The sequence below is a fragment of the Nerophis lumbriciformis genome, linkage group LG06, assembly GCF_033978685.3.
Source record: "Nerophis lumbriciformis linkage group LG06, RoL_Nlum_v2.1, whole genome shotgun sequence".
NCBI classification, from domain to species: Eukaryota; Metazoa; Chordata; class Actinopteri; order Syngnathiformes; family Syngnathidae; genus Nerophis; species Nerophis lumbriciformis.
The window spans coordinates 53,609,320-53,633,528 of record NC_084553.2 but is presented as its reverse complement, the minus strand read 5'-3'; the positions used below and the strand labels follow the sequence as shown (position 1 = coordinate 53,633,528).

Here is a 24,209-nt window from a genome sequence, read left to right as displayed (position 1 = left end):
CTAAACAGCTTTCAAAACATACTAACTACCGTATTTTCCGCACCATTAGCCGCACCTAAAAACCACAAATTTACTCAAAAGCTGACAGTGCGGCTTTTAACCCGGTGCGCTTTATATATGGATAAATATTAAGATTCATTTTCATAAAGTTTCGTTCTCGCAACTTCGGTAAACAGCCGCCATCTTTTTTCCCGGTAGAGCAGGAAGCGCTTCTTCTTCTACGCAAGCAACCGCCAAGGTAAGCACCCGCCCCCATAGAACAGGAAGCGCTTCTTCTTGTACTGTAAGCAACCACCCGCCCCCGGAAGAAGAAGAAGCGCGCGGTGCATGCTGGGATATGTGACGTTTCATTTCCATTTGTGTGTTTATGTAAAGACCCCAAAATGGCTCCTATTAAGTGTGTTGTCTGTCTAATTATAAATAATGCAGACGAGGCGTGTTAACTGAGTTCTCAACGTTTACTCACAGCGTGCTCATAACCACATTCTAACTCCCAGCATACAACAACGCTTCTCAGGGCTACCGCGCATGCTCGTAACTATCGTTGCATGCTGGGTAGTGTAGTTGTTATATTTGCTAGCTCATAACATCACAGTAAGAGACACGCTTACGCGCTTAATTCAATACTCGCCGTCATTCCGGGTGGATTGACAAAAGACCTCCAGCCGCTAGATATTGGTGTCAACAGGGCATTCGAAGCTAGACTGCTAACTGCGTGGGAACAATGGATGACAGAAGGCGAACACACCTTCACTAAGACAGAGAGGCAGCGCCAGACGACGCCAACATCTGCCAGTGGATCGTAAATGCCTGGGCAGATATTTCGGTCACAACTGTGGTCCGAGCTTTCCGGAAGGCAGGATTCACAGAACTGCTGGATAACAGTGACACTGACTCCGATTACTTCGACAAGACGGAGCCGGCCATTTTGGATCTCACATTTGCCCAACTTTTCACTTCGGACACCGAAGACGAAGGATTTACGAATGAAGAATAACTTCAGAAAGTGAGCGCTATGTTTATTTTGTGTGTTGTGACATTAACGTTCGAGCAACATTATGTTGCTATTGCTCTGCACTATTTTGAATTTTACTATGTTTGTGATTGCACATTTGCGTACATTTTGGGAGTGAACAGAGTTGTTAGAACGCTGGTTTTTAATATATTATTAAAGTTTGACTGACCTATCTGACTGTTTTTTTGACATTCCCTTTAGCGCAGCGTAGGCGCGGCTTATAGTCCGGGGCGGCTTATTGGTGGACAAAGTTATGAAATATGCCATTCATTGAAGGTGCGGCTAATAATCCGGTGCGCCTTATAGTGCGGAAAATACGGTAAGTACTTAAGTCACGGAATTACTGTAAAGCAAACTCTTCTGGCCAGTTTTATATAATAACGGATATTTTATGAAACATATCAATGGAGAGATGGCAAAAATAATATGGAATGTCAAAACCCACTATAACTGCGATCACTCCTCTCAGAATGGGCAATAAGTAGAGAAGCCCAACTCATAATGACTGGTATACACAGGCTATGGAGATATCAGTTGTAAATAATGGCATCTCGATTCGATAAGAATGAGTCATTTTTTGAAATACAGTGTGGGATCCAATATATTAATTTGTTTTAACCATTAAATTAACTTAAAATACAACTATTCTTATTTGTGGTGAATAATGGCTACAGTGTGGTTGTTAAGTTGAAGAGATACAATGCACGTGAAAGCCACTGTTTTAATGATATCTTTTGTTTTCGTTATTGTAATTAATTTTGTTTGTTAAAAGTTTTTCATCATTTTTGATATTATTTTTATGATTGATACTGTTGCTATTTTGTTTTGTTTTCCTTTTTTAAAAATAAAACAATATTGTATTTGTACTGTATGTCTTCTAAATTGCTTTTTAAATGTCCATCCTGACTTTTGATTGTTAAGATAGTATTGGGTTGAAGTTGCGTTATTTTCATTCATTAGATTAAAATTATGTGATTTTTGTGAATTAAATTTTTTTTTAAACAAAAGTAGAGCAGAGGGATATTGTAAACCATGTAAGAAAAAATAAGGTAAAATAATATTTAGTTTGTTAGATTTGTCACTAGCAATTATACTACCATGAATTGATTTACGTGGACCCCGACCGACTTAAACAAGTTGAAAAACTTATTTAGTGGTCAATTGTACGGAATATGTACTGTACTGTGCAATCTACTAATAAAAGTTTCAATCATCCATCCATCCATTTTCTACCGCTTGTCCCTTTTGGGGTCGCTGGAGCCTATCTCAGCTACAATCAATCAATCAAAAAAACCAACTAACTTCCACAGCATAACCCTCAAATTACTTGATCTTTCCATCACTGTTTTTTTTCGTCTACTGGTACTTATTATTTTACTTCTTATTAATATGTATAAAACAACAAAAGCAACACTTCATCAGTCCCATGGTTGCAGCAACTCAAGCGTTAATATGCAAAGCAGCCTGCGCTCTGTGGAGGAAGGTGTGGCTTCCTTTCAATGCAGCAGGGAGGCAGCATGGTGAGCCGGGGGTGGGGTTTGAATGGGAGGCGGTACAGGAAGCAGGACGGGGGAAGGGTGGGCTAGATGCACAGCCACAGGTGTCAGACGGTCTCTCTCGACATTAGTCACAGGGCAGCAGCAGCAGCCTTTCTTTTCTAACACGGCCTTAACTCGCCAGATAAAAAGGGAACAGAGACTGAAAATGTGTGGTTTGTGTCCAACAAAGATCATGTGATGATTTATTTCAGGTGAGGCTCCAGCCATCCCCGCGACCCGAGAGGAAGAAAGCGGTAGAAAATGGATGAGTTGAAAGCGGACTCTCTGATCAATTTTATACCTTGTGTACGGCCGATATGGCCTAAAATCTATATCAAGATATATATCGCAGTCTCCTGCGATAATAATATATATCACAATACATTATTTGGTATATAAATGGCAATGGAACCATTTCAAAACGGGTTCCAATGGCTCCTAATTTGGCTGCTGACGTATGTAGTAATATATTGCGTTTTCAGTTCTATTATTGTCTCAAAACTATTATTAATCGACTTCCTAAATTACTGTTAATATATGCTTACTTCCTGTTGTAACATTTTTCTATCTAAACTCAAAAGATAATAAACACTTAAGTTCTTCTGTGGAGTACAAAACTAGACATTGGGTAATCGCTCGACATTCATCGCGGACAATAACTGATAGTCTGCTTTGCCGATCCAAATGCATTCGCTGTTTTCCGTAGTACTCCACGGGAGCCCGCATTCTCGTTGTCTTCCCTTCGACAAATAAATAAATGATAAATAAATAAATGAATAAATGAACAAAGTTTTTCGCTCAGTAGAATCACAGCTGACCTGGACATTAGAAAGTTCTCTTGCCGTTCCTGTGGCACAACACACTCGGTGACGCACATATTCCACCAGGCTGCCATTCTTCCAAGCCTTATCCAAAACCGTCGCTCAACATTGCTATGTTGCCGTCTGAGATGTGTTGTATCCCAAATAGCTGCAATCGTGCGTTTCCTTCTTTTAAGGTATTCATGTTTGATTTCCACAAGTGTCTGTTATGAAGCTGGCTGGGGCGCGGCCTTTCTGGCATCACTTCCTCTCCGAACTCAGTTTGTAAACGATCAATGAGCCCATACAACGCTAAGAGCCGGAGATTCAAGAAATACACGGCCCACTTACCCGTGTAAAAAATTATCCAAGTAGGGGAACCTTAGACGATGGTTTAGTGTGGCTGAAACAAGGCTTAGGCTAAATAATTATTCGTTGAATGAGTTATCCGGCTTAATGTAGACAGGGTCTTAGAATAAGTGTGGTTCGGGCTAAAGCAAAGGAACGTAGCTGCTGAGGTTTACCAGAGGCCCCAGCCCTCCCTCTGGAGAAGCTGCTGAAAGCCCTAACAGAGCATTATTATTGCACCGGACCCCCTCTGCTATCTGGCCTACTCTACTCTGACCACAAAGAAAATGAAAAGTTACACAGAAACAGGACTCGGGTATAGTCAAAACAAGACATTTACAGTGCCAGTCTGTGCAGATACAGCTTTATACACCAACCACAATACACCTCTCTGTGCAAGTCATTTACATACCGCCAGACTCACCACCCTCTCGAGCTGTCAGAAGACGGCATCGGAGTTTACCGACACATCTAGACTGCAAGCTACGGTTTGCTGGCTTTAACAAAAGCAGCAACATCAACAACCAAAAATGACATTTGGAAGATATGAACCACAAGTGCAGGCAGCTTAGTGTGTAGTGGTTCCAGTAGAACAGGTTGGAACTCCTCATTGAGTCATCATGACAGGGTTGAACGGGGGTGGGGGGTGGGAAGTACAAGGACTGCTCTGGAGAGAGAGATAGGCTCCAATGGTTTCATTTATTTCAACACGTTGACCAAAATTTCATTAAGGAAATATTATGCAATTTAACACGCCTTAGAAGGAGCAGGAAGAAGCAGAGTTTATTGAACCTATCATTTCAAGGCAATTTCTGATAGTTTGTTCACTTCCTGTGTTTATTAACATGTTGACATGTTATGTTACCATTTTCTAATTGGGAAAACAATTGAAAAAAAAGTTTAATAATATATAGCTTACTGAATAATGAAAGGAAGCATGCAAGAGTAAATACAGACATACACTGTATAATAAATAAATAGATATAGAATATATAATAATGTAGTGACTAAGAATTCAGGAGAAATAATATCAGACACTGTGGTTTAAATTGCTGTCCTTCTATAAACCTTGTCATTTTAATCCACATATTTATATACAGAACATTTTTATGATGCATATGCATTAGGGATATGCCGACTGATCGGGTAAGGGTTGCGTTTTATTGTCAATCACAAACACCGATCCCCTCTGGCTGATAGTCTATTATCTTTAGTCCCTTGGCAGACAATGTGTCTCCGTACACAGTTTGGAGTAGGGATGTCCCGATCCAGGTTTTTGCACTTCCGATCCGATACCGATATTGTTTTTGCACTTCCGATCCGATACTGACCGATACTGGCCTATCCGAGCATGTATTAAAGTTTAAAGTTATTTAGCCTACTTAGTTGTCAGATTCATGTTGAAAAGGGTTTTAGTACTCTTGATAACAACTAGCCAGCTGAATTAGGGGAGTTTGAATAATACACAATGGTTGGTAACAAGAAACTGACCTGTTTATTCAAGGATAAACACAAAATAGACAAAATTATACATGACAAACAGAAATAGCATCATTGAACTAGGGCTGGGCGATATGGCCTTTTTTTAATATTGCGATATTTTAAGGCCATATTGCGATACACGATATATATCTCGATATTTTGCCTTAGCCTTGAATGAACACTTGATGCATATAATCACAGCAGTATGATGATTCTATGTGTCTACATTAAAACATTCTTCTTCATACTGCATTAATATATGCTACTTTTAAACTTTCATGCAGAGAAGGAAATCACAACTAAAAAAATCCCTATTTTTTTCATACGGTGTTGATGTGGAAATGTTTGCCTCGGCATTTTGATGGTGTGGGCGTGTGGCACCGAACGGAGATAAGCGTCTCAACAGACGTTACAATATTTGAACAATGATGACGGAAACTGTTTTCTCTGTCGTGTCCGTGTGTTTAAAATTGTTATGCGCTTATTTTTTTATTTGATTTTGTGCGTGGCATAGATTTGCCGTGCGCAGAAGACACTTGAGCAGTGCGCAATTGCACAGGCGCGCTCCTTAGAGGGAGCGTTGCTCGCACGGCTGCGCTAGCATCACAGCTAACATTAGCCATGCTGCTACCTCTCTGCTGGGAGAGTGCGTATACGTATGTGACGTATGACGTGACAGTATGTGACGTGTGTAAGAAGGTGCGCTTGCTGTCTGTGAGAGGGAGACATAAGAAAGAGTAAGAAGAGCCTGTCGTGTAATGCCAGCAGCTAAAAGCAACTGCATGAGAATCCACAGACCTGTAGATGTGTTGAAGGTGTGCTGGAAAATGCGGAACAGAAATTAGGGAGCAGCAGAAAAGTGGAATGTATTATTTAAATCGGTGCGTTGGAAAACACAGACCGTAGTTTTTTTTTTATACACTGGATCTGGATCGGCATTTTCCCATGCCTTGCCGATACGCATTTTTTTGCAAATATCGGCGGCCGATCCGATCCAAATATCGGATCGGGACATCCCTAGTTTGGAGCATTTGCCTAAATTAATAATTATCACCTCCTTTACGGCAAATAAACCACATTTCGTAGTATCATTGTTAAGTGTTATTATCAATGGAGGACGAGGCTTAACAAGTCACACACCGAAAGCAAGCCCGGAGCAGGCATGCTAATCGCTAAACTAGCAGCTAAACTGGTTTAAAACACCACCAAGATATACTGAAATTGCTTAGTAAAAATTTAAGAAATGTATATGGAACCGTGTTACAGCACAAAGTAAGCAGATATTAACAGGAAATTAACAAGTACATTATTAAGAATGTAGAGAGAGGATAATATAATAAAACAACAGTTGATGTGTCTGCATATGACTGATATTAGAGTGATTTGATCAACATTTCTATTATCTTTTATTTATTTTTATTCCTTTATGACGTTTTTGTCAGCGTTTACAAACTCAGGGAATAATTACCTGGACACCGAAGGACTTCATGGGGAAAAAAATAAAGGATTTAAAAGAGTTGTAGATTGTGTTAAGTTATTGTGTACAATTAACTTTGCTTTTCCCATACAACTGTACGTAATAAAAAATAATAAGTAGCTACCGTATTTTCCGCACTATTAGTCGCACCTAAAAACCACAAATTTACTCAAAAGCTGACAGTGCGGCTTTTAACCCGGTGCGCTTTATATATGGATAAATATTAAGATTCATTTTCATAAAGTTTCGGTCTCGCAACTTCGGTGAACAGCCGCCATCTTTTTTCCCGGTAGAACAGGAAGCGCTTCTTCTTCTACGCAAGCAACCGCCAAGGTAAGCACCCGCCCCCATAGAACAGGAAGCGCTTCTTCTTCTACTGTAAGCAACCACCCGCCCGCGTAGAAGAAGAAAAAGCGCGCGGATATCACCGTACGTTTCATTTCCTTTGTGTGTTTACATCTGTAAAGACCACAAAATGGCTCCTACTAAACGACAGGGATCCGGTTCATGAAAAGACGCAATCTCTCCATCCGCACACGGATTACTATTTCACAGCAACTGATATTCCTGTGAACCGCACTGTGGAACGGGAGCACGTACGGTGAATATTCGCACCACAGGGAATGAGAAGTCATCCTTCACTGTGGTTCTAGCTTGCCATGCTAATGGCCAGAAACTTCCACCCATGGTGATATTCAAAAGGAAGACCTTGCCAAAAGAGACCTTTCCAGCCGGCGTCATCATAAAAGCTAACTCGAAGGGATGGATGAAGAAAAGATGAGCGAGTGGTTAAGGTAAGTTTAAGTTTACGCGAAGAGGCCGGGTGGCTTTTTTCACGCAGCTCTGTCCATGTTGATATACGTATGTTTGTGATTGCACATTTGCGTACATTTTGGGAGTGAACAGAGTTGTTAGAACGCTGGTTTTTAATATATTATTAAAGTTTGACTGACCTATCTGACTGTTTTTTTGACATTCCTTTAGCGCAGTTAGATGCGGCTTACAACACCGGGCGGCTTATAGGTGGACAAAGTTTTGAAATATATGCCGTTCATTGAAGGCGCGGCTTTTAACCCAGGGCGCCTTATGGTGCGGAAAATACGGTAGTTTAAATAGTGCGCTCGATGACAGTGTCAAACTGTCAATAGCAGTCACCATGAATAGAAAAATTTACAGTTAAATACATGTGATCGGTATCGGTCCATCTCACAACATACAACCCTGATCGGAACATCCCTAGTGTGCATGATGTTTAAAATATATATATATTTATCCGCTCTCATTCAAAAAATGTTTACATTATCAGCTTTCTCCATAGTTTTAGTTCTTGTGTAAAAACATCTTTAAAAGAAATAGTACAAAAACAAAGTCTAGAACTTGTCATGCAATAAAAATTTAAGATTCCCAACTTTTGCTAATCATCTTTGAGGCCTGGATTTTAGCTCATGTTCATTCATTTTCTCCAACATCGCAAACATACAACAGATACGCGTTAACTTGGTGCGTCGTTGACTACGACTAAGTAGTCCTCGCAAGTGTCAGCACTGGAACGGTCTTTTGTCAAAAAGGATTTAAGGGTTCATCTTTTAGGTCAATGGTCCATAAAGAGAGCAATAATTATACAGAACAGTGGGCCCATTCTCGACCCTTTCATGTACTTTGTCACTTTAAATGCGCTGTCGTTTCAGTCAGTTAAGCTGTAAAATAGAGCAGGAGTAACAATTTTAAGGCATTTAATGGTTATTTCTAATCGTAATCATCAAATTACAGTTATCTTCCTGGATAAGAAGCCCAATTTTGAGACTCAATTCTGATCCAAGCCTGGCTGTAATTACACTACAATATAGTGACTACTATTACTGAATAATTTGAACGAGGCACAAATTAAATAAGGGGTCTTCCAATCGCAATCAGGTCTCTATTTTAATGCAGCTTTAAAAAAAAATTGTATGTGAATTCGGTATCAGCCGTGTTAGATAGACAGATCCAAACTACCATGTCAATGTGAGCAAGATGTTTTTCCAAAATACACAGTCGATAACATCTACCCAAACTACACACTAGGGGGAATACAAAACACACCCATGGATAAAGTATCACCAACAAATAAGATACATAATGTGAACTGTGGCCGTCTTGGGTCCCGATCAGTTTTCGGAAGGCTACCTTAGGATATGAGGTATGTTTTACATGTGAAACAGAACAAGCTTTCCATGTCATTTGCATCGGTTACAAACAGAACTGTTGTTTTATGACCCAAAATGACAAAAAGCAGTGCCGTAATAAAACGGGATGTCATGGTGATGAAGGGTAAGTCTGATTTCCTCAAGCAGCATTGTTTGTTTCAGTTTGGTCGAGTACATAATTTGAGGTACTATTAATTGTACACTAAAAAACAGAGGTACGAGACAAGAAAATGTTTGAACCTATAGGTACATTTTTCTAAGAATGTTTCCACAAAACTACAATATTGGTCTTGGAGGCCGGAAGTATTCCTTTATACTACCAATAAGGGTACAAGGTATCGGATCGGCTGCCGATATTTGCCAAAAATTGCGTATCGGCAAGGCATGGGAAAATGCCGATCCAGATCCAGTTTAAAAAAAACTCCGGTCCGTGTTTTCCAACGCACCAATTTAAATAATACATTCCACTTTTCTGCTGCTCCGTAATTTCCGTTCCGGATTTTCCAGCACACCTTCAACACATCCACAGGTCTGTGGATTCTCACGCAGTTGCTTTTAGCTGCTGGCATTACACGACAGGCTCTTCTCACTCTTTCCTGTGTCTCCCTCTCACAGACAGCAAGTGCACCTTCTTACACACGTCACATACTGTCACGTCATACGTCACATACGTATACGTCCTCCCCAAGCAGAGAGGTAGCAGCATGGCTAACGTTAGCTATGATGCTAGCGCAGCCGTGCGAGCAACGCTCCCTCTAAAAGGTGCTCGCCTGTGCAATTGCGCACTGTTTAAGCGTCCTCTGCGCATAGCAAATCTATGCCACGCACAAAATCAAATAAAAAAATAAGCGCATAACAATTTTCGACACACGGACACGACAGAGAAAACAGTTTTCGTCATCATTGTTCAAATATTGTGACGTCTGTCGAGACGCTTATCTCCATTTAGTGGTCAATTGTACGGAATATGTACTTCACTGTGCAACCTCCTAATAAAAGTCTCAATCATTCAATCAAAACACATAGAATCATCATACTGCTGTGATGATATGCATCAAGTGTTCATTCAAGGCTAAGGCAAAATATCGAGATATATATTGTGTATCGCAATATGGCCTTAAAATATCGCAATATTAAAAAAAGGCCATATCGCCCAGCCCTAGTTCAATGATGCCATTTCTGTTTGTCATGTATAATTTTGTCTATTTTGTGTTTATCCTTGAATAAACAGGTCAGTTTCTTGTTACCAACCATTGTGTATTATTCAAACTCCCCTAATTCAGCTGGCTAGTTGTTATCAAGAGTACTAAAACCCTTTTCAACATGATTCTGACAACTAAGTAGGCTAAATAACTTTAAACTTTAATACATGCTCGGATAGGCCAGTATCGGTATCGGATCGGAAATGCAAAAACAATATTGGTATCGGATCGGAAGTGCAAAAACCTGGATCGGGACATCCCTAGTACAAGGTAATATAAAGTACAAATCTGTATTGTTTCAACAGTACCCTAAGAGTACTTGCTGCATTCAACATGTGTTAGCTCATAGACAATACCTATTATTACAGTGGTACCTCAACTTAAGAGTGTCCCAACGCATGAGTGTTTTGAACAAATAGTTTATCGGGCTAATTGTTATGCTTTCGTTTGCAAACAAACATTTGGGTTGCCGCAACAAATGTCAGTCACCCCAAACATCTGGTCTTACTTGCTAGCATTAGCTTGTAGCTAAAGATGGACACAACTTTGTTTTTCCAAGCATGTGAAGGAAGAAAGGGAGTTTGGAGGACAGTGCTGTGAAGAAAAAGTGGATTATATATATTGAATTAAAGAATGTCGGCACCATACTGAAACAGAATTAGTCTAACGCCAGCCGAGAATGTTAAAATCTAAACGGCAGACATGTATCCATTAAAATATAGAGAAGCTGCCGATAGTGTGTTTGCCAGAGAAGATGCTAAAGGGAAATACCGTAAATACCAAGGTAGTACCTCTATTTTTGAGAGTATAAAGCAGATCTGGACCACGTTAAGATTTTCAATCAGGCCCGCCGGACGTTCTACATTATTTTTTTAGACCTTTAAATTAAAAACTGTTGCCGCCATTATGATGTGCAGTGCTGTTTTTGAATGACCGCAAGTCTTAAACTATAGAAAGTATTTCAGTGGTCGAAATCTGCGCTTTTAGGTGTTATACGAGTTATTACGGTCATCTACGTCACAGCAGCTCAGACGAGGAACAAACCAGAGTGGTTTGTTTTCAAAGCAGCCAGCCCAAAACGCACGTGTCAAACAGATGCGGAAGCAGATTTTTACGTGATAATATATCATATTGTAGATGTTTACCGTATTTTTCGGATTATAAGTCGCTTCGGAGTATAAATCGCACCGGCCGAAAATGCATAATAAAGAAGGGAAAAAACATATATAAGTCGCATATATAAGTCACATTTTTGGGGGACATTTATTTGATAAAATCCAACACCAAGAATGGACATTTGAAAGGCAATTTAAAATACATAAAGAATAGTGAACAACAGGCTAATTAAGTGTACGTTATATGAGGCATAAATAACCAACTGAGAACGTGCCTGGTATGTTAACGTAACATATTATGGTAAGAGTCATTCAAATAACTATAACATATAGAACATGCTATACGTTTAGCAAACAATCTGTCACTTCTAATCACTAAATCCAATGAAATCTTCTTCCTCTGTGTCGCTTCCGTCAGAGTCATCGTCAGTTGCAGTTCCAATTATTCCAGCCTTTCTGAATCCGGACAGGATTCCGCTTTTCGCCAGTCCCGTACAAGTTTCTCGCTTACTCCAAACTTTCTTTCTGCTGCTCGATTGCCGTTTTCTGCTGCATATTTCACTACTTCCAGCTTGTAACCTGCATTATATGATTTCCTTTTCGGTGCCATTTTTCTTCAGCCTCTCTCAGTTTTTATAAGTTACCGCCAATGTTGAAATGATCAATATTCATTGGTACGGAAGTAGTAGCAGGTAGCATCTTTTTTTTCACAATGCACTTCTGCCATGACCCGCCCCCGCCAAATTTCTATTGGTTGACGTGTGTGTGTGTGTGTGACGATTGCTGATATACGTCTAGTCTCTTACGTGAATGAGATAAATAATATTATTTGACCTTTTACGGCAATGTGTTAATAATTTCACATATAAGTCGCTCCAGAGTATAAATCGCACCCCCGGCCAAACTATGAAAAAAACTGCGATTTATAATCCGAAAAATACGGTATTACACTTTGCATTCATATTTTGCTGTTTGTTGTGTTTTGCTTGATTGTAAAAGATACACAACTATCGAGGAGCTGGTCTGAGAAGTAAAAGAGGACCGACGTTCATACGTTGTTGATATTCAGTCTTTTATTGTTCATAGTTAATATTGTAAATCCCACTTTCTTTATTTTAATGTGCATTTTTGGTGTCCCATTCAGTAAAGAACTGTACAATTCCATTCCGTTTTTTTGTGGTGGTCTGTCATAACGTTTTTAGAATTCTATCAGACATTGTGACTTTTGGTATTAGTGTTCCTGAAAAAAAGGAACCCAAACACACATACTGTACAGCAGATTTTTACGACTAAATGTGTATATATATATATACCGTATTTTCCGCACTATAAGGCGCACCTAAAAACCACAATTTTTCTCAAAAGCTGACAGTGCGCCTAATAACCCGGTGCGCTTTATTACGATTCATTTTCATAAAGTTTCGGTCTCGCAACTTCGGTAAACAGCCGCCATCTTTTTTCCCGGTAGAACAGGAAGCGCTTCTTCTTCTACGCAAGCAACCGCCAAGGAAAGCACCCGCCCCCATAGAACAGGAAGCGCTTCACCCGCCCCCATAGAAAAGGAAGCGCTTCACCCGCCCCCGGAAGAAGAAGAAAAAACGCGCGGATATCACCGTACGTTTCATTTCCTGTTTACATCTGTAAAGACCACAAAATGGCTCCTAATAAGCGATCCGGTTCATAAAAAGACGCAATCTCTCCATCCGCACACGGATTACTACCGTATTTTACAGCAACTGATATTCCTGTGAACCGCACTGTGGAACGGGAGCACGTACGGTGAATATTCGCACCACAGGGAATGAAGTCATCCTTCACTGTGGTTCTAGCTTGCCATGCTAACTTCCACTCATGGTGATATTCAAAAGGAAGACCTTGCCAAAAGAGACCTTTCCAGCCGGCGTCATCATAAAAGCTAACTCGAAGGGATGGATGGATGAAGAAAAGATGAGCGAGTGGTTAAGGGAAGTTTACGCGAAGAGGCCGGGTGGCTTTTTTCACACAGCTCCGAAGGCGAACACACCTTCACTAAGACGGGCAGACAGCCTCGGACGACATACGCCAACATCTGCCAGTGGATCGTAAATGCCTGGGCAGATATTTCGGTCACAACTGTGGTCCGAGCTTTCCGGAAGGCAGGATTCACAGAACAACAGCGACACTGACTCCCGATGACTTCTACGAGACGGAACCGGCCATTTTGGATCCCGTATTCGCCCAACTTTTCAATTCGGACACCGAAGACGAAGAATTCGAAGGATTTACGAATGAAGAATAACTTCAGAAGGTGAGCGCTATGTTTATTTTGTGTGTTGTGACATTAACGTTAAAGCAACATTATGTTGCTATTGTTCTACACCATTTTGAATTTTACTATGTTTGTGATTGCACATTTGCGTACATTTTGGGACAGAGTTGTTAGAACGCTGGTTTTCAATATATTATTAAAGTTTGACTGAACTATCTGACTGTTTTTTTGACATTCACTTTAGCGCAGCGTTTTTTTTGACATTCACTTTAGCGCAGCGTAGGCGCGGCTTTTAGTCCGGGGCGGCTTATTGGTGGACAAAATTATGAAATATGTAATTCATAGAAGGTGCGGCTAATAATCCGGTGCGCCTTATAGTGCGGAAAATACGGTATATATAATTTATACACACATACAAATTGGCCCCCCCCAGACACATTTTTTCTCTCAATGTGGCCCCCCGAGTCAAAATATTTGCCTAGCTCTGGTGTAAAGGGTTCTAAAATATCCAATTTGTATCGCCCTATGTTGGAGCTTTGTCAACATTGTACACCAAAACAAAACAGGATGATGGGGAACATTTGAACACTTAGTTAGAGATAATGTCAGCACACAGCAACGCAGTGTGAGGCTTTAATAACATCATTGTTTAATTTAAGGGCGAGTTACACCATGATTGGTTGCTGTGACATCACATTATTTAAATAACCAAAGCAGTTATCGCCATCACGTGGAAGCCTGATCAGGATTTCATAATAGTGACCACTGTGTGACAAAAAAAAAAGAACCCTCTTTAAGACGCTCAAGCCAGACGGAGCGCGGGGGGTTGAAGAGGTCGAGGGGTAATTCAGCAAGGGGCTTATTGCCAGACCTTTACTTATAGGGAGGGCCGTTTGAAGAGAGGGAGGCACGTGCACACACGAGCAACCATGAACACGCCCCAGCAGGACGCACGTGTTCCATCGAGGATCTTTCACTCGCCCGGATGTGATGTGATGACAACACTGCCGATTGCAAAGCAGGTGTCTGTGGACTGAAGTCCCCTGGAGGTGTAGGAGCCGCACTCGGAGTAGACTTGCCTAACACGTAAACACGATGATGAACAGGAAAGCTTGGATGCAGAAAAGCAAGCTTCCAGGACAAAACCAAAAAACGGCTCTGCATCGTGGCGACACCAACTGTAAGAAGTTAGATGGCTTTCATTACAGTACATCAGAGCCGGGCAAATATTTTGACTCAGGGCCACATTGAGAGAAAAAATGTGTCTGGGGGGGCCAATGTGTATGCGAGTATAAATCATATATACTGTATTTTTCGGAGTATAAGTCGCTCAGGAGTATAAGTCGCACCGGCCAAAAATGCATAATAAAGAAGGAAAAAAAACATAAGTCGCAGTGGAGTATAAGACGCATTTTTGGGGGAAATGTATTTGATAAAACACAACACCAAGAATAGACATTTGAAAGGCAATTTAAAATAAATAAAGAATAGTGAACAACAGGCTGAATAAGTGTACGTTATATGACGCATAAATAACCAACTGAGAACGTGCCTGGTATGTTAACGTAACATATTATGGTAAGAGTCATTCAAATAACTATAACATATAGAACATGCTATACGTTTATCAAACAATCTGTCACTCCTAATCGCTAAATCCCATGAAATCTTATACGTCTAGTCTCTTACGTGAATGAGCTAAATAATATTATGTGATATTTTACGGTAATGTGTTATTAATTTCACACATAAGTCGCTCCTGAGTATAAGTCGCACCCTAACTATGAAACACCAAACTATGAAAAAAACTGCGACTTATAGTCCGAAAAATATGGTACACATTTAGCTGTAAAAACCTGCTGTACAGTGTGTGTGTTTGGGTCCCTTTTTTCAGGAAAACCAATACCAAAAGTCACAATGTCCGATAGAATTCTACAAAATTTATGACACACCACTGCAAAAAAATGGAATGGACTTATACAGTTTTTTACTGACTGGGACACCCAAACTGTACATGAAAATAAAGAATGTGGTATTTACAATATTAACTATGAACAATAAAACACTGAATAGTAACAAGATCGCTCCTCTTTTACTTCTCAGACCAGCTCCTCGATAGTTGTGTATCTTTTACAATCAAGCAAAACACAACAACAGTGTAAAAAAAAACAGCAACATATGAATGCAAGTGTAATAAACACCTACAATATGATAAAATATCACAAATTAAAGTACTATCCATCTATCTATCTAAAAATCTGCTTCCGCATCTGTTTCTGATATACGCGTTTCGGGGTGGCTGCTCTGAAAACAAACCCCGCCCACTCTGGTTTGTTCCTCGTCTGAGCTGCTGTGATGTAGATTACCATAATAACTCGTATAACACCCAACAGCGCAGATTTCGACCATTAAACTACTTTCTATAGTTCAAGACTTACGATCATTTAAAAACCGCACTGCACATCATAATGGCGGCAACAGTTTCATGTTAAAAGGTCTGAAAAATGTATGTAGAACGTCCAGCGGGTCGGATTGAAAATCACAACGGGCCGCACGTGGCCACCGGGCCTTAATTTGCCAAAGCCTGCAGTACATCATTACCAGTATGTCTGCAAATTGTTCAGAGGCTAACAACTTCTCCTCTAAATTGGGATCAACATGGGGCTTGACAGTCAATCACATTTTGATTTCTATTATGGCTTCCCACAATCATAAAAATATCATAATCTGGAAAAAAAACAATTATTGGTTTGTGCAACATGCAACAAAAGAGCATGTCTACTAGAAATTGGGATTGCTAATTTTTATTTGACACAGCGCTGGCATGCCTAATCCAGGGTTGTACGGTATACTGGTACTATTATTGTACCGCGATACTAATAAATCATATTCGGTACTATACCCCCTCTAAAAATGTTATTTATGACACAAAAAGCACACTCACTATGGTGGTAAAATACGTGTAAAAAGCAAAGAAACAGAATTACAAAAAACATTTAAACCGAAAAACTGAATTGTAATGTTTTTTATATTGCTATTGGATTTTCTATTTATTGCTGTTACTTTTTATTATTATTTTACTTTCTGTTTATTCGTTACTAATTTACAAAACCTAAAACCAGTGAAGTTGACACGTTGTGTAAATCGTAAATAAAAACAGGATAAAATGATTTGCAAATCCATTTCCACCTATATTCAATTGAATAGACTGCAAAGACAAGATATTTTAACATTTGAACTGGAAAACTTTTTTAGTTTTTGCAAATAGCTCATTTGGAATTTGATGCCTGCAACATGTTTCAAAAAAGCTGGCACAAGTGGCAAAAAAGACTGAGAAAGTTAAGGAATGCTCATCAAACACTTATTCGGAACATCCCAAAGGTGAACAGGCTAACTGGGAACAGGTGGGTGCCATGATTGGGTATAAAAGCAGCTTCCATGAAATGTGCAGTCATTCACAAACAAGGATGGGGCGAGGGTCATCATTTTGTGAACAAATGTGTGAGCAAATTGTCAAACAGTTTAAGAACAACATTTCTCAACGAGCTATTGCAAGGAATTTAGGGATTTCAGTATCTACGGTCCGTAATATCATCAAAAGGTTCAGAGAATCCGGAGAAATCACTGCACGTAAGTGGCAAGCCCGTGACTTTCGATCCCTCAGCCGTCAGTAACTACAGTGTGTCGCTACATTTGTAAGTGCAAGTTAAAACTCTTTTATGCAAAGCGAAAGCCATTTATCAACAACACCCAGAAACACCGCCGGCTTGGCCCGAGCTCATCTAAGATGGACTGATTCAAAGTGGAAAAGTGTTCTGTTTTCTGACGAGTCCACATTTCAAATGGTTTTTGGAAACTGTGGACGTTGTGTCCTCCGAACCAAAGAGGAAAATAACCACCCGGACTGTTATAGGTGCAAAGTTCAAAAGCCAGCATCTGTGATGGTATGGGGGTGTATTAGTGCCCAAGGCATGGGTAACTTACACATCTGTGAAGGCACCATTAATGTTGAATGGTACATACAGGTTTTGGAGCAACATATGTTGCCATCCAAGCAACGTCTTTTTCATGGACGCCCCTGCTTATTTCAGCAAGACAATACCAAGCCACATTCTGCACGTGTTACAACAGCGTGGCTTCGTAGTACCGGTAAAAGAGTGCGGGTACTAGACTGGTCTGCCTGTAGTCCAAACCTGTCTCCTATTGAAAATGTATTGTGCAATATGAAGCGCAAAATACCGCAACGGAGACCCCGGACTGTTGAACAACTCAAGCAAGAATGGGAAATAATTTCACCTGAAAAGCTTCAAAAATTGGTCTCCTCAGTTCCCAAACGTTTACTGAGTGTTGTTGAAAGGAAAGGCCATGTAACACAGTGGTAAAAATGCCCATGTGCCAACTTTTTTGCATTGTGTTGCTGCCATTGAATTCTAAGTTAATGATTATTGGCAAAATAAAATTAAGTTTTTGTCAGTTCGAACATTGAATATCTTGTCTTTGCAGTCTATTTAATTGAATATAAGTTGAAAAGGATTTGCAAATCATTCTATTCTGTTTTTATTTACGAATTACACAATGTGCCAACTTCACTGGTTTTTGGTTTTGTACATCAATTGCTTTTTATATGTTAGTTAAAGTTGAGTTTTGGTGGTGTAATAAATACTCATGTTTTATTAAAGGGGAACATTACCATAATTTCAGAAGGGTTAAAACCATTAAAAATCAGTTCCCAGTGGCTTATTTTATTTTTGGAAGTTTTTTTCAAAATTTTACCCATCACGCAATATCCCTAAAAAAAAGCTTCAAAGTGCCTGATTTTAACCATCGTTATATACACCCGTCCATTTTCCTGTGACGTCACACAGTGATGCCAACACAAACAAACATGGCGGAAAGAACAGCAAGGTATAGCGACATTAGCTCGGATTCAGACTTGGATTTCAGCGGCTTAAGCGATTCAACAGATTACGCATGTATTGAAACGGATGGTTGTAGTGTGGAGGCAGGTAGCGAAAACCAAATTGAAGAAGAAACTGAAGCTATTGAGCCATATCGGTTTGAACCGTATGCAAGCGAAACCGACGAAAACGACACGACAGCCAGCAACACGGGAGAAAGCGAGGACGAATCCGGTGATCGCCTTCTAACCAACGATTGGTATGTGTTTGTTTGGCATTAAAGGAAACTAACAACTATGAACTAGGTTTACAGCATATGAAATACATTTGGCAACAACATGCACTTTGAAAGTGCAGACAGCCCATTTCAGGCGAGCTAAGAACATATATTTTTCCACGATTTCAGCACTCAGGTTAACCATACCTAAATAGACACAAAATACTGCATTACACAAGACTACCCGAATGTACTCGGATGTTTGAAAAAAATAAATGTTTTTAAGCTAAATAATTGGTAAACACAGTTTATGTATAATAATTTACGTAAAACCGCGAGTAATGAATAAAGTTTTCATCAATTAATATATTCTGTAGACATACCCTCCGCTCTCTTTTCCTGAAAGCTGATCTGTCCAGTTTTGGAGTTGATGTCAGCATCTGCTTTGAGTGTCGCAGGATATCCACACATTCTTGCCATCTCTGTCGTAGCATAGCTTTCGTCGGTAAAGTGTGCGGAACAAACGACTGACCATTTCGTCGGCTTTCCCCACAGCCTCGTATTTTGAACAAATTTCGTCCAATTTATTGCCACTTTCGCATCTTTGGGCCACTGGTGCAACTTGAATCCGTCCCTGTTCGTGTTGTTACACCCTCCGACAACACACTGACGAAAGTGAGAAAATGGCGGATTGCTTCCCGTTGTGACGTCATCGCTCCGAGAGCGAATAATAGAAAGGTGTCGCCAAAATTCACCCATTTAGAGTTCGGAAAACGGTTAAAAAAATATATGGTCTTTTTTCTGCAACATCAAGGTATATATTGACGCTTACATAGGTCTGGTGATAATGTTCCCCTTTAAGGAATCAAATTAATAATTGTACTATTAATTGGGATTTCAATATCAAAGAAAATAATTGTGATTATTATTTTTGCCATAATCGTCCCTGGATCAACATTTGCAATAAAAGGGACTTTTGTTCCACATCGATTAGCTCCAGCCCCAACAACATTCCCGGACTCGTTTCAGTCGCCATTGTTCACTACCTCAGGTGCAACAGGAAGCTAAAAAGCTAAACACAGTTGAGTAACATGGTAAGTTATTGGTGTCCGGAAAACACCACTCGAAGCGTTCTGACAAAGAATTGTGCGGCATCCCTATTGCAGAGCTTTAAAAGGTTTGTCAGAAGGAACACTGGAGTGACTACGCAGAAGCATAAACCTTGCAAGGATCAATTGGCCGACATCTTAAAACAGAAATGGGATTTTCCAAGCAAGCTTTGGAGGAATATAGTATTTTAGTACTTTTAGTCTTTAACTGTCCTGTAATGTGGACTTTGCAAAGTGGACCTATGATGACTTCACTCTTTTGTTACGTATACATTTTACAATGTTGGATAGTTGTGTTAAACAATGCCAAAGCGTCAAATCATAAGGTTCATGCTAGGGTTGATATAGACTTGATATAGACCAGGCCTGGGCAATTATAGTGTCTGGGGGCCGGCATATCGGATTTTTAGGAACACTAATACAAATCCTCACAATAAAGTCTAATTGAATGCTAAAAACGTTATGACAGACCGCCTTAAAAAACGAAATGGAATTTTACATTTTTTACTGAATGAGACACCCAGAACGTACATGAAAATAAATGTGGGTTTTACAATATTAACTATGAACGATATAACACCGAAACGCGAAAAAATTGAAAAAACCTACCTACAATCTGATACATCACTAAGCTTTAGAACTTTGTTGTAAAAATCTCTTTTGTTACATATACATTTTACAATGTTGGATAGTTGTGTTAAACAATGCCAAAGCGTCAAATCATATGGTTCATGCTTGGGTTGATATGGAGTTGATATAGACCAGGCCTGGGCAATTATAGTGTCTGGGGGCCGGCATATCTGATTTTTAGGAACACTAACACAAAACCTCACAATAATGTCTGATTGAATGCTAAAAACGTTATGACAGACCGCCTCAAAAAATGGGATGGAATTTTAATGTTTTTTACTGAATAAGGCACCCAGAATGTACATGAAAATAAAGAATGTGGGTTTTACAATATTAACTATGAACGACAAAACACTGAATATTGACAACATATGAACATCACACACACTATCGATTGACATATTTTACAATCCAGCGAAACGCAACAAAAATGCAACAAACACAGTGAAATATGAACGCGAAAAAACCCCACCTACAAACTGATATACCACCAAGCTTTAGAACTTTGTTGTAAAAATTGCCTTCCGCATCTGTCCCTGACACCCACATTTCAGGCTGGCCACACTGGAAACACTCCCCACCCACACTGCTTGGTGCCTCGTCTGAGCTGCTGTGACGTTGATTAGCATAGTAACTCATTAGATTACCATAGTAACTAATTAAATTACCATAGTAACAAGTATATCGTGCAAAATCGCAGATTCCAACCATTGAAATACTTTGTATAGTTCAAAACGTACGGTAATTTGAAAACATCACCACACATCATAATGGCAGCTACAGTTTCCATCTTAAAAATCTAAAACAATTATTTGGCAATGTCCGGCGGGCCAGATTGAAAAGCTTAACGGCCCCGGGCCTTAATTTGCCCAGGTCTGATATAGACAATGTACAATATAAATTATACAGTAGAGCTTTTAATAACATATCATCATGATAATGCATGTAAATGACACATTCTGTGTCCGGCAAATTTATCAACAGTCGAACAAAGATGTCCTTAACGCAATGTAGCATCCTTGGTAGCGAGCTAGCAGCTATAAGGTTGTGCGATATACGACATTAATGATACAAATTTGGCAGACGATAGAGCTTTTATTACCATCGTCATATTGTGATAAAACATGTTGATGAAACATTTTCGATGTGTCCCGCAAATTTAAACAGTAACAAGCGAACAAAGGCGCTGTCACGCCAAATTTCTTCCCCCTACAAAAACCTTCTCCCCCGCACCCCCATTTACTTCCGGGGTCATTTCCTCTTACGTCATTTCCTCTTACTTACGTCATTTCCTCCTACGTCATTGACAGCGATCGATAGAATCCAAATCTCCTGAAAATGGTGGTGTCACTGAATGACATTTGTCTTTATCTTTCCCAGGGGACTTATGTCAAACACCAGCAGGCTTCGAAAAATTCCAGGCGGAGTGTTAGGGAAAATTTCAGGCGGAGTGTTAGGGCCGCTGCTGGGAACTTCTGTCTTTGTGGTAACGTGCAAAAAAATCGTTTAATTCTCCGTCAAATGTGCAGTCAGGAATATCCTCAAGTTAATTTGTCCGATTAGTACAGACGTTTTGTTAACGCTATATTATAAAAAATAAAAAAAACAAGTTTCCTTCCAGCGACGGGCAATCAAAGCCGAAGTGTTATCGATCGCTGTCAATGACGTAGGAGGAAATTACGTAAGTAAGAGGAAATGACGTAAGAGGAAATGACCCTGGAAGTAAATGGGGGGGGGTTGTAGGGGGAAGAAATTTGGCGTGACAACGTCCTTTAACGCAATGTAAGATCCTTGCTAGAGAGCTAGCAGCTAACGTCCCTCCACAGTGCAGGTTCTAAAACACCAATCCTTGTCTCCGCGCATTTCTTACAAGTCATAAAGATGTGTGTTTAAATGGAGATCAGAATCATCAAAGATCCTCTTTGAAGTTAGGTTCAGGGTACATTGGCTAACTTTTGACTTACACAAGTACTCGACAAACACGAAGCAAGGCTAACATTTCAACACTGTGAAAGGAGACCTATGATGAACATCGTCTTATCTGACTTATCAATGTTACAAAGTTGGATACTGGTATTAAACAATGCAAAAGCGTCAATCTCAGCCAGAAGGGGAGGTGGAGGTCCTCCCCTTCTGCTTCAGGCCATGTGGAAAAACAAAAAAACAGGTATGATCAAGTATTATATTCATCATCAGAATCCAACATCATGCAGAGACTCAAAAAACAGGTTATAAGAGTGACTGCTGAGCAAAATGTACACAAAAGCATATCCAGTACATATTATCTGGACTACAGAGAAGTATTACCATGAATTGATTTACATGCACCCCGACTTAAACAAGTTGAACAACGTATTCGGGTGGAACCATTTAGTGGTCAATTGTACGGAATATGTACTGTGCAATCTACTAATAAAAGTTTCAATCAATCAATCACTCAATCAAAAAGTTTTAAATGTAGATCATCATCATGCTGATGACTGAAGTGCTGATAACCAAACCTAACCACCCCCCCCTCCACATCCCACACCCCGGATTGTAAATAATGTAAATAATTCAATGTATATACTCTGATGATGAACTTGTGTGATGACTGTATTATGATGATAGTATATATCTGTACCATGAATCGATTTAAGTGGACCCCGACTTAAACAAGTTGAAAAACTTATTCGGGTGTTACCATTTAGTGGTCAATTGTACGGAATATGTACTGTACTGTGCAATCTACAAATAAAAGTTTCAATCAATCAATCATAGGTCCCCTTTAAATGGTTTCTACTTAATTGTGTTCTTTTCCGTAGTTGGGAGTCATTTTACAGTTGATTCGCACCTTTAAAAACAGTCATATTCACTATTTTCATGAAACACTTGACTTGAAACATTGTATAGTGCAGGGGTCGGCAACCCAAAATGTTGAAAGAGCCATATTGGACCAAAAATACAAAAACAAATCTGTCTGGAGCCGCAAAAAATTAAAAGCCATATTACATACAGATAGTGTGTCATGAGATATCAATTGAATTAAGAGGACTTAAAGGAAACTAAAAGACCTCAAATATACCTACAAATGAGGCATAATGATGCAATATGTACATATAGCTAGCCTAAATAGCATATTAGCATCGACTAGCTTGCAGTGACCAAATATGGTCACTCCACGCAAGTCAATAACATCAACAAAACTCACCTTTGTGCATTCACGCACAACGTTAAAAGTTTGGTGGACAAAAAGACAGAAAAAGGAGAAACATCAAACACATCCTCGAAAGTCGGAGAAAGTTGTACATGCAAACAAACTACGGTGAGTTCAAGGACCGCCAAAATTAGTAGGACAAAACGGCGCTCGCCAAATACTCGAATCAGTGAAGCATGTTTAATAGAGATGTTTTTTATGTTGATTTAATAAAAATAAAAAAACGATACCAATATTATCGGCCGATAAATGCTTTAAAATGTAATATCGGAAAATATCGGTATCGTTTTTTTTATTATCGGTATCGTTTTTTAAATTTTATTAAATCAACATAAAAAACACAAGATACACTTACAATTAGTGCACCAACCCAAAAAACCTCCCTCCCCCATTTACACTCATTCACACAAAAGGGTTGTTTCTTTCTGTTATTAATATTCTGGTTCCTTCATTATATATCAATATATATCAATACAGTCTGCAAGGTATACAGTCCCTAAGCACACATGATTGTGCGTGCTGCTGGTCCACTAATAGTACTAACCTTTAACAGTTAATTTTACTAATTTTCATTAATTACTAGTTTCTATGTAACTGTTTTTATATTGTTTTACTCAAGAAAATGTTTTTAATTTATTTATCTTATTTTATAATATTTTTTAAAAAAAAGGACCTTATCTTCACCATACCTGGTTGTCCAAATTAGGCATAATAATGTGTTAATTCCACAACTGTATATATCGGTATC

General features: G+C 39.4%; 1 protein-coding gene across 8 annotated transcripts in view; it reads right to left on the bottom strand.

The window, feature by feature from the left end:
• Window positions 1–24,209, bottom strand: part of chd9 (chromodomain helicase DNA binding protein 9) — a 254,829-nt gene that overhangs the window by 150,080 nt on the left and 80,540 nt on the right. The gene's annotated exons all lie outside the window — the stretch shown is intronic.